At 42.8% G+C, this 15,611-nt stretch overlaps 1 protein-coding gene and 1 long non-coding RNA gene across 3 annotated transcripts in view; one reads left to right on the plus strand and one right to left on the minus strand.

Moving 5' to 3' along the window:
• BICDL1 (BICD family like cargo adaptor 1) overlaps positions 1-15,611 on the plus strand; it is a 68,829-nt gene that overhangs the window by 18,593 nt on the left and 34,625 nt on the right. The window lies entirely within an intron of this gene.
• Positions 8,987-15,611, minus strand: part of LOC119843463 — a 31,158-nt gene continuing 24,533 nt past the window's right edge. Inside the window, exons 9-10 of the long non-coding RNA XR_006275861.1 lie at positions 9,454-12,178; positions 8,987-9,282 (exon numbers count right to left, since the gene is read on the minus strand). This is a non-coding gene — a long non-coding RNA (uncharacterized LOC119843463). The remainder of the gene's footprint in view (positions 9,283-9,453; positions 12,179-15,611) is intronic.

The raw sequence follows: 15,611 nt of genomic DNA on the forward strand, positions 1-15,611 counted from the left end.
CCTTCACAAAAGGTGATGCTTCCAAGGGATGCCTTGTTTGTTCAGAATAACGGACATTTACTGGACATGAATTCCAAAGAGGTGAATGGAAAAGGATTTGTTTTATAGGATGTGAAAGAAGAATTGAGGGATAGATGGGAACCCTGCTCAGTAGTCAGCTGAGTCCAGTGACACTGCCCCGTGTTTAAACTACTATGTAAAGCTGACTTTGGGTCTAGCCCCCTTGTTTGAACTCCCTTAAAATGGAAGGAGTGAGGGGGCAGCTGTAGACAGTGGTACTGAGATTAGCAGCTGCTGCTATGAGCCTTCTGAAAAGCTCCTTCCAACCCAACTACAGGGGATAAACCAGCCGATTTTCTTTGAAGCCTCCCACAATAGAAGGTGTTATCCAGCCCACCAGCTCATCACTGCTGCTTACTGAGATTAGCAGTGACAGAGAGATTGTCTGTGATGGACCAGCTGCTAATGACACATTCCTCCTCCCCCCACTTCCAGGAGAGTAATTTGTATCAAGTCTTAAACTTGGGGAATCCTCTCCCTGTTTCTTTTCTGCTTTACCATCCATACTCAAGGCCCTCTATCATGGGCTGAGGAAAACTAAGCTCGGCTAATGTTGAGGAAAACAAGTGAATTCTTCGTTGCTCACCAGCATTTCTCCTTAATCAGCCAGAGGGTTGCATTTGCCTAACATGATGCATTCTTGTCTTGCCAATGGCTGAAAGCTCCGTCTCCTGGGCACTCGCACCCACTTCCAGCCTGAGGACTGGCTCACTTGATAGCCGTTGTGAGCTTTGTGCTAGTAGAGACTGTTCAAGTCAGGAGAGTGAGTAGCTTAGTTTGACTGGACATACTTGCATGCAAGCCACCCAATATAAAAGTTAATTCCTCCCACATACCTTGAAAAAATTTTTTTGCAAAGTTAGTGCCTGGAGCGATCCATCTCACAGGTAGGAGGGAGAAATATAGTAGCTGATAATCTCTCTAGGAAGCAGTTTCCAAACCAACATTCATATGTACTCCCCAACCCCCCGCCTCCCCCCCAAAAAAAACTGCCTTGAAACACTGGCAACGCTTTCTCATAATATGTGCGGATACATATGGTAGATACAGATTTACGTGTTCTCTCTCTCCCCCCTCCAATACAAAGGGCAAACAGATGGTCACTGATACTTTGTCCCTCTAGCTGCATTACAGTAGATAAGGCAACGAAGGGCAACTTGGAAATGACAGGGCTAGGATCCCCCCCAACTAGCTGCTGTTTTACACAGCAGATCAGTGATTTTGGACTCAATCTGAAATGTATCTTCCAAAATTCACCATGGAGGAGAGACATCCAAGTAAAAGCTGTTTACGTAATGTATTTGTGGTACATTTAAACCAGCAGCATCCGACAACTATCCATAAATACCCTTCTCGCATCTCTTGTCACACTAAGATAATGCCTCATCTGACAGTTACCATGGACACAAGTGTAATACTAGCAGGGATTAGCCCCAGTGAGCCTTATAACCTGGTGTAAATTCCTGCTCTGTGAAGTTACTGGAAAAGAAGAGCATTGACCAGCTGTAAGGAGGGGCACATGTCTCTCCCCTTTGACAGGGTGGGAGGCCACGCCTCCTCGCTGTTTCTCAAGCGAGGCGCAGCTCCCAGCTGGTGAGTCCACGTGATGTTTAATCCAAGTAGCAGTTAGTCCCTCTACCCAATAAGGGCAGTGAACAGGCCTGTCTGACAATCAGCCCAGGCCTTAATTAGTCTTTCTGCCCCAGTCTCTCAGTCAGGGCAATTCACAGTTTATAGCTTAGGTTAAGTCCATGTGATACAGCCCAGCAGGTCAGGGTGAGGAATTAGCTCTCAACTGGGAGCAACAGCAAATGCTCCTGGTGCCCTAGCTCCGGCAGGTGCCAGACCAATTCAGGCCTCCGAGTGGGGAGGTGGCCACCCTCCACAGGTGGGCTGCCTGGGGTAGGAGGACACAGGCCCTCCCTCTCCACTGCGTCCCAGCCCAGGGCACTATTAGTGGCGGGGTAGTTCGCCACTAGGTCAGCAGGGATCCACCCACAACACTTGTGACCGGTTCACAATAATTCCACAGCCGAACCCTATTCAGCGTCCCTGGGCTCCTTCCTACTCTCCCTAGTTTGGGGCACCTGGGTTCCGGGGTCATCTTTGGTCTCTTCAGGGTAAACAGCCAATGGCAGCCCCAGCAGTTCTGGGGTGTTCAGTTTTAGGATGGTTCATCTGTGTTGCTGGTCTCCGGCAATTCAGGTAACTCCTCTGGTCGAGCAGCTATCTCCTTCAGCTCCAAGCCCCAGCAGCAAGGAAGAGATATCCTGCTCCTCTGGCAACCCTCTCCTTACTGAGCTAGGAGGCTGGCCTTTTATAGTACAGCTTCCTGTCCCATCCCTCTGCTTCCAGCGGGGGTAGCCTGGTTCTACCCACCAGGGGGTGATCTCTGGTCTTTCCCCTTCTGACAGGGCGGGAGGCTGCATCTCCTCGCTGCACCAGGTTATGTTAAAAAGTGCTGCAGTGAGATTATTACTACCACCAATTCCAAAGCTCCTCTGTAAACTTGCAAAAAGAAAAGGAGTACTTGTGGCACCTTAGAGACTAACAAATTTATTAGAGCATAAGCTTTCGTGAGCTACAGCTCACTTCATCGGATGCATTTGGTGGAAAAAACAGAGGAGAGATTTATATACACACACAGAGAACATGAAACAATGGGTTTATCATACACACTGTAAGGAGAGGTTTCAGAGTAGCAGCCGTGTTAGTCTGTATTCGCAAAAAGAAAAGGAGTACTTGTGGCACCTTAGAGACTAACAAATTTATTAGAGCATAAGCTTTCGTGAGCTACAGCTCACTTCCGATGAAGTGAGCTGTAGCTCACGAAAGCTTATGCTCTAATAAATTTGTTAGTCTCTAAGGTGCCACAAGTACTCCTTTTCTTTTTACTGTAAGGAGAGTGATCACTTAAGATAAGCCATCACCAGCAGCAAGAGGAGGAAAGGAGGAAAACCTTTCATGGTGACAAGCAAGGTAGGCTAATTCCAGCAGTTAACAAGAATATCAGAGGAACAGTGGGGGGTGGGGGGGAGAAATACCATGGGGAAATAGTTTTACTTTGTGTAATGACTCATCCATTCCCAGTCTCTATTCAAGCCTAAGTTAATTGTATCCAGTTTGCAAATTAATTCCAATTCAGCAGTCTCTTGTTGGAGTCTGTTTTTTCCACCAAATGCATCCGATGAAGTGAGCTGTAGCTCACGAAAGCTTATGCTCTAATAAATTTGTTAGTCTCTAAGGTGCCACAAGTACTCCTTTTCTTTTTGCGAATACAGACTAACACGGCTGCTACTCTGAAATCTGTAAACTTGATGAAAGAGGGGAAAGCCAGTATTCTGTTTCCAAAAACTAGGATTTGCACCTGCCCTCCCAGTTAACAGGCTCGAGCTGTGGGGATATACTTAATGCTTCACAGCTTGACGGGTAAAGGTGTATTTTGAATCAGCACTTGACAAAAGGCTAGTGCTGAAAAGTTGGACTTTAATATCTTTATCTCCTTTGTCCCTTGGTGCCAGTGGATATCATGCTGGGAAGTTCCACATCCCCACAACAAGGGCTTAATGAACCTATGCTGCCCTTCTCCCCCCTCCTTCCTTAACCTGTTAATTTCTGAATACTGTTCAGTCGGGGTTTGGATCACTCCTTGGTGATATGCACACAGGAGCAGCCTTAACTGATACTATTTGTGTAAAATCCTTCAGGGACCTTACACCAATGGAAAATCAGGCATAGCAGAGTTCCACTCCATAACAACCCGTTCCTGATGTGCCCCCTCCTTTCCCTTACACCAAGGAGGGGATTGACTGGCACAGAAGATGACAGAACTGGCTCTGCCAGCTTTGCTCCAGCAGAGAGTTCCTCTGCATAGGAGGATTTCTTCATTGGCTATGACCAGCCAGTTTCAAGGCCACTTTGAGATGCATGATAAGCCAAGCAAAGTGACTTTAGCAGACCAGTGAATTCAGCCCACAGTGTGCTTTCCACACACCTCCAGTATACATGCTGCAGGTTCACATTCCTAAGATATGAAACTCTTGAATTTTTCTTATTGGAAAAACGGCTTGGTAAGCAAACCAAGAATTAAAATATTATATAGGCATCTCAGCCTTTATTAAATACAATAATGTGACAGGAAACATGGCTTGTAGTGCACAAGTATTTAAACTAGTTGTCTCCTCTTCACAATCTATTCCCCTTTTGTTCAGTATTATTTGTGTCATCTGTAATGTCTCAGCTTGCAGATAGTCACTATAATTTGACATGACTACAAACTCTTTGAACAAGGACAAGTGAAAGAACACCTTGGTTTCATCAAAAATACTTTCCCTTGGCAATGTTAAAAAAAGTGTCTTTATAATTTAAGCACCAGTTTAAGCGTTCCTATGTAGCTTTGTTTGACGTTGCTGGAAATGGCTATCCTCTGTTTACCAATAGAATGGGCAGTAGCAGCGCAAGTTTCCCTTCCTCCTCCCACACTGTTTTACTAACATTCATAATCCTGACCTGAATGGACCTGCTTTAAGTCTGAGAGTATGTGGTTCAGTTTCTGTAGCCTAATCAATCTCTCTCTGCTGACATTACCAACAATGTTAGAGAATTTAGGTTAGAAACATGAGAACACTTGGCCACTTGACTGAAACCACCACACTAATTTCATATAGGGCATCAAACAGCCAGACAACAATAACTTTTTATTATTGGTGACCATTTGATCTGACCTAGAAGTGAGAGGCTCTTTAAACCATTGTCTGTTGCTGCTATTTGGTGCTTTGTGTTTCAAACCCATTTTGAAATAATGCAACAAAGTGACCTGCCAATATTATGTCCCATATTGGAGAAGTACGTTTCTGGGACATCCCTCAAGATAACTGTGGGGTGCTCAACTTCACCAGACATGTGTATCTTTCTAAATGGCATTTGTGTCTTTGTCCACTTTTTCTGGACATACTTAGTATGCTTGACAATAGAGGAGTGCATTTCTGAGTTGTCCCTGGGCAGGGGATGGCTTTATTGCAGCAACAGGAACCAATGAAGTTTTTGTTTGTTCAGTGGTTGAACTATATTTCTGGGGTGTTCAGTTTAACCATATCAGGAAACATATATTGGAAGGTCCTTCATTCACAGTGAAGGACCTCTCTGGCACTTCCTGCATTTAGTGGTTTAAAAGTTAAGTCTACGCACAAGAGTAGCAATTTGCTATTCATGTTCTGATTTTGGTAGAGTTGTTGCAGACAGCCTTAGACTTTGCTGGGATTCATTGCCTGGACCCCAGGCCATCATAGAAATGAAATCATCTTCTAGGAATAGCCTAACTAATCCCAGCCACCTGCTTGCTGTCTCCAACTACTGCCCGAGAGTGACCTGCTGGAACACTCCAGGGAAAGGGGGGCGGGGGTGGAAAATCTTGTAATGCTGCCCTCTCCAATAAAGTCTCATGGTCCCTTAACCTCTTTGTTTGTTTCTCTAATCTGTAAAGTGGCCATAACATCTAGTCAGCCTCCCAGGTGAGAGAGAATTAAAGTAGGACAACACTTTGCACATAGATTCATAGATACTAAGGTCAGAAGGGACCATTCTGATCATCTAGTCCGACCTCCTGCACAGCGCAGGCCACAGAATCTCACCCACCCACTCCTACGAAAAACCTCACCTATGTCTGAGCTATTGAAGTCCTTAAATCATGGTTTAAAGACTTCAAGGAGCAGAGAAGCCTCCCTCAAGTCAACCATGCCCCATGCTACAGAGGAAGGCGAAAAACCTCCAGGGCCTCTCCAATCTGACCTGGAGGAAAATTCCTTCCCGACCCCAAATATGGTAATCAGCTAAACCCTGAGCATATGGGCAAGATTCACCAACCAGATACTACAGAAAATTCTTTCCTGGGTAACTCAGACCCCATCCATCTAATATCCCATCTCAGGGGATTAGTCCTATTTACCCTGAATATTTAAAGATCAATTACTTACCAAAATCCCATTATCCCATCATACCATCTCCTCCATAAACTTCTCAAGTAGAATCTTAAAACCAGATAGATCTTTTGCCCCCACTGCTTCCCTTGGAAGGCTATTCCAAAACTTCACTCCTCTGATGGTTAAAAACCTTCGTCTGATTTCAAGTCTAAACTTCCTGGTGGCCAGTTTATACCCATTTGTTCTTGTGTCCACATTGGTGCTGAGCTGAAATAATTCCTCTCCCTCTCCTGTATTTATCTCTCTGATATATTTATAGAGAGTAATCATATCTCCCCTCAACCTTCTTTTAGTTAGGCTAAACAAGCCAAGCTCCTTAAGTCTCCTTTCATAAGACAAGTTTTCCATTCCTCGGATCATCCTAGTAGCCCTTCTCTGTACCTGCTCCAGTTTGAATTCATCCTTTTTAAACATGGGAGACCAGAACTGCACACAGTATTCTAGGTGAGGTCTCACCAGTGCCTTGTATAATGGTACTAAAACCTCCTTATCCCTAACTGGAAATACCTCTCCTGATGCATCCCAAAACCGCATTAGCTTTTTTCACAGCCATATCACATTGGCAGCTCATAGTCATCCTATGATCAACCAATACTCCAAGATCCTTCTCCTCTTCCGTTACTTCTAATTGATGCGTCCCCAGCTTATAACTAAAATTCTTGTTATTAATCCCTAAATGCATAACCTTACACTTCTCACTATTAAATTTCATCCTATTACTATTACTCCAGTTTACAAGGTCATTCAGATCCTCCTGTATAATATCCCGATCCTTCTCCAAATTGGCAATACCTCCCAGCTTTGTATCATCTGCAAACTTTATTAGCACACTCCCACTTTTTGTGCCAAGGTCAGTAATAAAAAGATTAAATAAGATTGGTCCCAAAACCGATCCCTGAGGAACTCCACTGGTAACCTCCCTCCAACCTGACAGTTCGCCTTTCAGTAGGACCCGTTGCAGTCTCCCCTTTAACCAATTCCTTATCCACCTTTTGATGTTCATATTGATCCCCACCTTCTCCAATTTAACTAATAATTCCCCATGTGGCACGGTATCAAATGCCTTACTGAAATCTAGGTAAATTAGATCCACTGCATTTCCTTTATCTAAAAAATCTGTTACTTTTTCAAAAAAGGAGATTAGCTTGGTTTGGCACGATCTACCTTTTGTAAAACCATGTTTTATTTTGTCCCATTTACCATTGACTTCAATGTCCTTAACTAATTTCTCCTTCAAAATTTTTTCCAGGACCTTGCATACTACAGATGTCAAACTAACTGGCCTGTAGTTACCCGGATTACTTTTTTTTCCTTTCTTAAAAATAGGAACTATATTAGCAATTCTCCAATCATTCGGTACTACTCCTGAGTTTACAGATTCATTAAAAATTCTTGCTAATGGGCTTGCAATTTCAGGTGCCAATTCCTTTAATATTCTTGGATGAAGATTATCTGGGCCCCCCGATTTAGTCCCATTAAGCTGTTTCAGTTTCGCTTCTACCTCAGATATGGTAATATCTACCTCCATATCCTCATTCCCATTTGTCATGCTACCATTATCCCTAAGATCCTCTTTAGCCTTATTAAAGACTGAGGCAAAGTATTTGTTTAGATATTGGGCCATGCCTAGATTATCTTTAACCTCCACTCCATCCTCAGTGTTAAGCGGCCCCACTTCTTCTTTCTTAGTTTTCTTCTTATTTATATGGCTATAGAACCTTTTACTATTGGTTTTAATTCCCTTTGCAAGGGCCAACTCTACTCGACTTTTAGCCTGTCTCACTTTATCCCTACATGTTCTGACCTCAATTAGGTAGCTTTCCTTGCTGATCCCTCCCATCTTCCACTCCCTGTATGCTTTCTGCTTCTTATTAATCACCTCTCTAAGATGCTTGCTCATCCAGCTTGGTCTACAACTCCTTCCTATGAATTTTTTCCCCTTTCTTGGGATACAGGCTTCCGATAGCTTCTGCAGCTTTGATTTAAAGTAATCCCAGGCCTCCTCTACCTTTAGATCCATAAGTTCTTCAGTCCAATCCACTTCCCTAACTAATTTCCTTAATTTTTGAAAGTCAGCCCTTTTGAAATCAAAAACTCTAGTTGCAGATTTATTTTTGTTAATCCTTCCATTTAGTTTGAACTGAATTAGCTCATGATCACTTGAACCAAGATTGTCCCCTACAACCATTTCTTCTATGAGATCCTCACTACTCACCAAAATTAAATCTAAAATGGCATCCCCTCTAGTCGGTTCAGCAACTACTTGATGAAGGAATCCATCAGCTATCGCATCTCGGAAAATCTGAGCCCTATTATTATTACTAGCACTGGTCCTCCAGTCTATATCTGGGAAGTTAAAGTCTCCCATGATCACGCAGTTTCCATTAGTATTTACTTTATTAAAGACATTAAAATGTAAAGTGCTGTTGTATGCACACTTTATTATCAGGGTGATTTTATTCTATCATCACCCATCTTGACCCTGAGACCAGATACAACGTTCTAACTTCTTAGCGATCCATTAGGGGTAGAGCAGGGGAAAGGAAAGAAAGATGGGGTTTGATATTCTTCAGGGGAAAGCTGTGGTCTTCATGGGTACAAAGGTCCATAGCTGAAGGAGGAGTGAGAGGTTTCTCCCACACACCCCTTCAATGTGAGTACTTGTGGCACCTTAGAGACTAACAAATTTATTAGAGCATAAGCTTTCGTGAGCTACAGCTCACTTCATCGGATGCGAGACACTCTTACACACACTTCCATATACAGGAAAAAGGAGACCACCAATGACAATGAGGCACTAAAGTTAGAACTAATAAAAAAGAAATTACTTTTTTTTTTTTTTTTTTAAAAACACAATGCACAGTTGGCCTAGGAAACTCATTGCTACCAAGATGTCTTTGAGGGCCAGAGTTTACCAGGATTCTAAAAAGAATTGGACTTTGATACTGATGATTCAAATGTCCAAAGTTACAATAAGAAATATTTTTTTTCTCTTCAGTACTTAGGAAAGGATGTAAGCCCTCACGTCTAAGGGCATAAACCAGCCTCTAACTGATCCAGCTTAGAAATTGTCTCTGTGAGCAAGTATAGAAGGAGGAACTCACTGCTTATATACCCCTCACAGCTGAGCATATCAACTCTTTCCTGTTTGGCACCCTCAGCCAACACTCACTCTGGTCCTGCATTGGTCAGCTTCCTCTCATGACTCAGCTCTCCAGCCAGGTCACGTTTAGTCCAAGGATGTCTAAAAGTTCAACAAAAACAAATGTCTAATTTCTCCATCTGGTCTGCCACCCTCTGTTCTGGACCCAGTGGTCTGTATATGCTTTTCTCAGAGCTTCCAGTAGTCCATAGCCCTTTCTCAGGAGGCTCACACCACCACAGTACTGGCTGGTAGGAACCCAGGCCCACTTACAACACTAGATTCCAGCTCAGGGACCCTAGCACAGGTAGTCCAGGTTCACTCCAGCAGACTCCTTGCTGCCACCTCCCTGGACTTCTACCTACCACACCTGTCTCCTCACTCTGCAAGAGCTTTCCTGTTCCCTACCAGGAGACTGACTATAAAGTTTCTCCCTACTACCCCTATCTATGCCACATTTCCTCTCTTTATGGTAACCACCCACCTTCTCAGCAGCTCTGTTTCATCATTAATTAGGTCTGGCCCACCCTCCAGGTGCAACCAAGTGAGTTAATTAGCCTCTCCAGCCCATATTAACTCTTTCACCACCTGTGTGCAGTAGGCACCCCATCACAGCAAGTAATACCATAATTGCCTATTGCAGGATTTCTGCACCTTCCTTTCAAGTATATGGTACTGGCCAATGTTGGAGATAGGAATTCCCATACCAAATCAGATCCAGGGTCCATCTAGTCAGTATCTATCTTCCTATAAAGAACGACAGTATGGCTAATATTCCTTTCCCTTCTCTTGCTCCTCAGCTCCCAAGATGATGAGTGTCATGTAAAAACCTAGATAAACAAAATAGGCCATACATGATCCCGGTGCAGACATTTTCCACTGGTCGGGTGGCACAAAAGGACTGGAAAGCTACCATGGTCAGGGTCTTACCCAGACTGGGGGAATCCTTGAGTGTTAAATTGTCTGTCTGCCACTACCATGCCCATAACATAGGGGGTGTGACTGGAACATGCTATGCGAAAGCAATCCTCTGCCATTAATGGCAATATAAGCTAAAACAGCTCGGAAACTTTCCCTAGGGGCCAAACCAGGCCTGGCTTTCCCAGGAAATGCAAAAGGGACATAAAGCTACCTTTCTACCTCCACCTCAGGTCCTGCACTGAATGCAGCTTGATTGTACTGGGCCCAAAAAAATGGTGTTGGTGCTGTTCCTTTCAAATTAAACAGATGGAATGATGGCACCTGAAGTTCCTGTGACAAACTAGGAGATCAGAGAGAGGATTATCTGAGGGGATAGGGATAGAAAAGAACTAAACAGGGAGGAAGGCAAAAAAAAAAAAAAAGGAGGGAACAGAGAGGAGAAACCAAAATGTATGAGGGAACATAGAAAAGAGTTAAAGCAACTGAAACCAAACAAAGATTTGAAAATACAGATTGAACCCATGAAGAAGTACAACAGAGAGTCTATACACTGAGACCTATTATTTACTCCACTTTTCTATGGAGTAATATGGTTTGTTAAAAATAAGCCTAACCTTAGGTAGCAAGGTTATACATAGCCACATATTACACAAATATGCCTGGATGGCCATGGTAAGGGAAGCCTATGCACATTTAAATCTCCCCCAAGAGCAAATTTCTGAGCTAGTGAGGGAGAGGACTCCAGGTTTGCCCCAGGCCAGAAAAACAGTCCAGTCAGTGGGCCAGAACAAGGGGGCTGACATGTAAGCAGCATATTGATAAGTGGGACATGTGAGTAGGGATAAAAGCGGCTGAGTCTGAGTGTAAGGGAGCTGTAATTCTATTTCCTAACATGGTTCTATAAGGCTGTTGTCCCGGTCACACTCCAAAAATCAACTGTGCTAGAACATGGATGCACCTAACTGTGTCAAACAACTACGCACTGGTGCTTTTAGAATTGTTAGTGTAGCTTAGGGCCTATATTGTTGTAACCAGCATGCTGAAGGGCTGGAAGAAAGTGTAAGCTGCACCATCTTTGATGCATTCAGCCCAATATTTGAGCATGCAGTGCTATGATACATCTATTCTTCCTACCAAAAACTCATGCATGTACAAGAGAAATATCAGCCACATACCAGCCTGGAATGCAGAATGAAGTTTTCTCTTCTGACATTGATCACGTTAATCTTGCTTTCACTAACAGGAGATATACAGTATGAGAGGAAAAGAAAAATATTAATTTAAACGCAGCATTGCTATGTCAGATCCCAGTTGAAAAGCCTATTGTAGTTTCTTAAGAATTAGTGTACTAGATCAGTGTGCTCTTAAAGTGTGGAATAATCTGCATGCTTTCCCCTATGAGGTTAGCCTTGTTTCTCCATTTAAATAAAAATAGTAACGATAAATGAACTTCTATGGAAAAGGAGACAAAGGAAATACAAATTGCCAGAATTACAAAAAAAACTTTCCAAAAATAAATTGGATTCTAACTGTATGTGAGCATGAAATCTCCCTGCTACCAGTTAAGAGGAGCTGACACAGCCACACAATTACTTTGTCTGTTTTATTTAGCGCTCATTTCAGTTGTTGTCCTCTTAAAATATTTCTTTTAATTTAGTTAGATTTGTAGAAACAGACACACGAGGCGCCTATCCTAAGCTCCAGGCAGCCTTGACAATTATTTAAAAGCATAACTAAACAAAGATAATAGCAGTATTCTCCTCTATCTACTACAACAGCAAATGGTTAAACCTTGCAGCAAAGGAATAAATAAGAAAAATGCCCCATACTCCCTATAAATACCCCATGCCCCTTCAGCAACATCCTACTCCCCAAAAGTCACCACAGAATGAGGAACCTTGCAGCATGCCCTAAAGAGCAACAGACTGAGCCACTTCAGGTCCCCACCTCAGGACAAAGAGTCCAAGTAAGTGGAGCTTGAGGAATATAAATCATATTCCTCAATCTGATTTTGCCAGCTGTGCCAGGAAGCTGTCTTCACCAGGGACTGGAGCACATGCTATCAGATCTGCATCTGCTGGGAAAGGACAATATGTTAGTAGCAGTATAGGAATGGAGAGCATCATTTTTGAAGTGGGCAAATAGGGTGACATAAAACAGAGACACCTTTGTATAATCCCCACTGTGCTTGGGTTGATAATATTTTTAATCTGAGATCTGGACAATGTCCTCAGATTCCTCTCTACCTAATTGACTTGGTGGGAATGACTTCACTGCTGATAAGTACACAGAAAGCTAGAGTGCAGGGTGCTGCTTTGAGCATTTGTGCCTCTTTCACCCACTCCAAACTGAACCTGTTTGGTCTGTGACTACTGAAAACACTCAATATGTCCGAGCTCAGTGTTGTCAAGAAACAGCAAATTTAGAGCTTCTAAAACAGTTCAAAAACAATTACATTTATCCTTCTAGAGCAGATCTCTGCTCCTACTGAACCATTTGGGGGAGGTTTTTACATTAAACAATAACAGAGCCTGACCTACATTTTCAAAACCGTGGCTGCAGTCATAAATCTAATTAGGACATTGGTGCCCCAAATTCAGAATACAGAGCTAGGCCCAAAAGTGTCTGTGCCTACAATATACTTTCAGTGCATTCTGATTTACACATATAGTTACGCTATCCCCAACCTTTGGCAGTGACACCTCCTTAGTAGCTCTTCCTTTTTCTCCCGACAGAATTTTATTCCCCCCCACACACCCCTCCAACAAAAACTTCATTTATTAAATTATTTTTATGTGACCCGAAAGTGGCTTGTTCCAGCACAGGTGACCATCCATGCAGCATATGAAGGGATGTCCCTAATTTGGTGCCCAGTATCCTGTAACCTACATCGAAAAAATGAGTAAAAACCTCTTTTCAAGCAGTGATCACTTATGCTGAAACGTGTGTATGATTTCAGACTGTGAGTAAAAACACTGTGGGATGGTGAGCCTTTAAAATAAGCTTTGTTCTTATTTTTCATACAAATTGTCCTTTCTGTTAATTTATTTTATTTTTGTTTTTTCCAAGCACATATTTTTATAGGACATAGCTTGAGAGCAGGTCACAGGAAAATATGCTGAAAGCTGATCTTTAAAAATAATTGCTCCAAGATACTCTGTTTAAAATCCCACTGAGGGAGGACAAGCTTCCAGAAAAAGGTTCCATGCTCTTGCCTCCAGCCTCCCACATCTTTTGAAGAATTTATGCAATTGCTTCTCAAGAAAATTGACTAAAAACCTGATGAGCTCAAGCCAGTCATAGCAACACTAAGGCTAGATTCTCAAAACAGTTCATCACCCAACTCATCTCACATTGGCACCTAAATAAGCAACCAGATTTTAAAAAGTGCTCAGCACTCAGCATCCCCAATCCTGGGTGCTGAGCACTTTTGAAAATCTGGCCCATTAGACTCAAAGGTTATGTCTACATAGCACATACACAAAAATCCACAGCAGTGAATCTCAGAGCCCGTGTCAGCTGACTTGGACTTGCAGGACTCTTGCTGCAGGGCTAAAAATATCAGTGTAGATGTTCAGGCTTGGCTGGAGCCCCGGCTCTGAGACCCTTCCCTCTTCACCAGGTTTCAGAGCCAGGTCTCCAGCCCAAACCCAAATGTCTACATTGCTATTTTTAGCTCTGGTGCACAAGCCCAAGTCAGTTCACCCAGGCTCTTGAGACTTGCTGCTGCAGGTCTTTTTTGCTGTGTAGGTGTACCTTAAGTTGTATAAGTAGCTATTAAGAAAGTCTTCATTATAGAGTAACCTAATGCAGTCAAATGCAGCAGCTTTAGCCCCAGTTAGAGTTTATTGCTGCTATTATTTCTTTGTTTATGATTTAAATGACATTATAGAGATGCATGGAACTTCAAAAAACAAAGGCCACATCCCTGCCCTGAAGAGCTTACAGTCCAAGAGCCTGATCCTGTAAACATGTACATCAGTGGGACTATGCACCTGTGTAAAATGTTTGCAGTATTCAGCACTAAGTCAAGTCAAGTACAGTGGGAGACAACATAGAAAGGAGGCTGAGTGGGGAAGATAAAGGAAAAGATGTGATGGTTCAGCCTCCAGGATCTCCATAATGCACTCACTTTGAGAGTTAAGCATTTAAAAAACAAACCAACCAACCAAAACCAGAGACATCATAGTCCCTGTCCCAAGGAGCTACTATCTAAAACAGACAGACCATTTTTTTGCTATCATGAAGGAGAACAACAATTTAGGATTGTGTCTGGAGGCTGATGAAAATATAGAAGGGAAAGTATTTGGAAGCTAGGTTACCTGCATGGAGGAGGCAGACGTAATAGACATCTAAAAGCTTTTCATCTGGGTGTCTAACAGCCCAGTTCTAAGGTCAGCAATATTTTGGGTTGTTGGGAGAATAAAGGACACTGACTGACCAGGGAATATTGCTAGTAGGCAAAGACTTGTCCACCAGCACAGTTAGAAAGCATGATGATGCTTTTCTTCAAAGGAGAGACAGTTTGGGGTGTTGTTTTTTTTAATGTGAACTTACAGTTGTACTGTACTTGTGTGTGTACTACTGCATTCTCCGTGTGACGGAATCAGAGCTGTTTATAGGATTTTTAGTGACTGGCCTACAAAAACATTCTGTCCTCATGTGACTGTCAGTGGGCAGAGATTCCCCATTAGCCCAAAAAGGAGATTGTATATGTATTGAGTACATAGTCCAAAGTTGGATTCCCTGTGCCCAAGTGTTAATTTTAAGCTTGCGCCCACAGCTTGTTATGTCTGCAGCCAAAAATTTGTTTTATTGTGTGAGTTAAAATGAAACTCCTGCTGCTAAAGTGAACTTTTACAGTGATTGGGGTGGAGGCTTTGTTCACTGTCCACCAACAGTTTGTGCTCAAGACCAAGGAAAATTTCGTCAGCTCTGGGGCTTCAAGGTTTGAGAAAAAAAACACTTGAGAAGCTAACAAAATCAGCATGAGTGACAGCTGAACATTTTATTCTAGAATTGAACTGTGATGTGAATGACAGGACAGAAATTGAGCCTAATGGATGGTTGGCTTAGTAACCCTTAGATCTGATTTAAATCCGTCTCAGAGAGTCATATGTAGAGTTTAAAGCCGGAAGGGACCATCAGATCATCAAGTATGACCTCCTGTATAACACCACCCAGTACCTGCACGCTAATCCCAACAAACAACATTAGACCCAAGTATTACAGCCCACAGGAGACTAAACTATTATGTGCCACAGGCAGAGAACAGGAGGGACGGACATGCACCAATGCTTGAGGCCTCTACAAAGGCAGGGAATTGATTAAATGAGATATACCCAGATAATCCTGGTATGTGACCTGCACCACATACTGCAGAAGAGGGAAAAATAAAACCAAGGTCATACCACAGTTTGGCTTGGGGGAAAATTCCTTCCTGATCCTTTGTTTAGGTATACTGATTTGTTCTGCAAACTAAGAAAAAGTTATTTTCTTCCTTCCCTTTT

The sequence above is a fragment of the Dermochelys coriacea genome, chromosome 15, assembly GCF_009764565.3.
Source record: "Dermochelys coriacea isolate rDerCor1 chromosome 15, rDerCor1.pri.v4, whole genome shotgun sequence".
Lineage (NCBI taxonomy): Eukaryota > Metazoa > Chordata > Testudines > Dermochelyidae > Dermochelys > Dermochelys coriacea.